The sequence below is a fragment of the Manis pentadactyla genome, chromosome 13 (genome assembly GCF_030020395.1).
Source record: "Manis pentadactyla isolate mManPen7 chromosome 13, mManPen7.hap1, whole genome shotgun sequence".
Taxonomy (NCBI): domain Eukaryota; kingdom Metazoa; phylum Chordata; class Mammalia; order Pholidota; family Manidae; genus Manis; species Manis pentadactyla.
This window is the reverse complement of record NC_080031.1, coordinates 56,987,515-56,989,534: the sequence shown is the minus strand read 5'-3', so window position 1 is coordinate 56,989,534 and position 2,020 is coordinate 56,987,515. Positions and strand designations below refer to the sequence as shown.

At 38.7% G+C, this 2,020-nt stretch overlaps 1 pseudogene; it reads left to right on the top strand.

Annotated features, from left to right (window-relative positions):
- The first annotated feature begins 331 nt into the window (after positions 1 to 331).
- LOC118920699 (olfactory receptor 14K1-like) lies at positions 332 to 1,276 on the top strand (annotated as a pseudogene).
- The last annotated feature ends 744 nt before the right edge of the window (positions 1,277 to 2,020 follow it).

The window sequence follows — 2,020 nt, the reverse complement described above, 5'->3', positions numbered from 1 at the left end:
ATGTACTCTATTACAATTACTGTTACATAGCTAATCCTGCAATTCCACTGGAAATAAACTTTTAAAATCATTTCAAGTAATAATGAGGGAAGTGGAGTCCTTTTTTTCTTCCACAATAAATTTAAGCCCAGTTATATTGGGCTGTTCTACCCATAATTGTTTTGTACCTAAGTCGGCTCTGTATATGAATATCTTGGCATTTTAAAACTTTCCATTTAACCCATTGCAGTGAACTATACATGCTTCAAAATAAAGAAGCAAATGATTTCTTAATTTGTTATATTAATATAACTTTCTTATTTACTCAACAGGTGGCTTAAAATTTTAAAACATGATGAATCAGACAGTAATGATGGAATTCTTGCTTGTGACTTCTACTGAGAGCCAGATGCTGTTAAAGCTGCATGCTGTTCTCTTCTCAGTGGTCTACCTAGTGGCAGTGTTGGAGAATTTAATTATCATCCACCTCACAATTCTGGACAAACACCTCCACACACCAATGTAATTTTTTCACAAGCATTTGTCCTGCTTAGATCTGAGTCTCATTTCTGCCACAGTCCCCAAATCTGTCCTCAACACCCTCACCTTGACTGACTCTATATCTTTCCTAGGATGTGTGGTGCAGCTCTTCCTGGTGGTGCTGATGGCTGGGTCAGAGATAGACATCCTCATTGCAATGTCTTATGACCACTATGTCGCTATCTGCCACCCTTTGCATTATGAGTCTGTCATGAACAAAGGAGTTTGTGTCCAGTTGATGGCAGTGTCCTGGCTCAATGGAGTGGCCTTGGGAATCTTGTACGCAGCTGGGACATTCTCTCTGAATTTCTGTGGGTCCAATAAGATCCATCAGTTTTTCTGTGACGTTCCTGCCTTGTTACAGCTCAGTGGTTCTGAAGAACATGCAACTATTAAGCTCAGCGTGGCCATTGGGGCCTGCTATGCATTTGCATGCTTGGTATGCATTGTTGTTTCCTATGTGTATATATTTTCCACTGTGTTAAAGATTCCAGCAAGAGAGAAGCAGTCCAAAGACTTCTCCACCTGCCTTCCTCACCTCATTGTTGTGAGTGCATTCCTTCTAACAGGCACTGTGGCGTACTTGAAGCCAGCGGCCAATGAGCCTTCTCTCCTAGACTTGCTGGTGTCTGTATTCTGTTCAGTTGTACCTCCAACCTTGAACCCTCTTATATACTGTCTGAGGAACAAGGACATTAAATCAGCTCCAGGTAAAGTCCTGTGGAATGTGAGAAGCAGTGGAGTAAAGGAAAGATGACCTAATTTGAAGTTAGGAAATAGGAATTCCTTTTCTGTTTTGCCATTAACTAGCTGTTTGAAATTATTTGTATTAGAGATGAATCTATCACTGAGTCCTGCTGCTGATAGTCTCAGGTGGTCAGTTTTAATAGATATTGTCTTCCCTTATACTTTTTCACTTTATATCTTTTAACTATATAGATATCAGGAGGGCTTTCCTCTTACATCTGACTTTGGTTCTTGTTCTGATCTTTATAAACATGATATTTGTATGAGGTTCTTACTCTTCCCACACTATCATCTTCTTGGCATTTTTCTTATTTAGCTTGCTAGAGAGAATTATGAATAAATTATGCATTTCCCAATCTCTAAACCCTTGTACATAGCTGATGAAGATAGTCTAAATATCTCCGCTAGGGAGTCCCATACATGTAGTAACAGAAAACTCCTACCTACAGCTCTTCTAAGGGGCACATTGCTACAACCACAGCAAGTGGTGTCTGTGATGCCTGTGTGAGAAGCCCATGCATAAACTCTCTGTCTTCACAGAGGATGTCATATTTATGAGCATGTACTAGTCATGTCATAACTCCCTCTTTAACATACTCCTGATCAAGAGTTAAATCATTTCAAATGCATAATAAATATAAGTATACATTTTTCAGGAAAGTAAACATTACATTAAAGGAATATATCAATTTTCAGTTGAGTGCCTATTATAAAACATTGAAATATGAAAAAGTTTATCTGAGAATCAGGTACA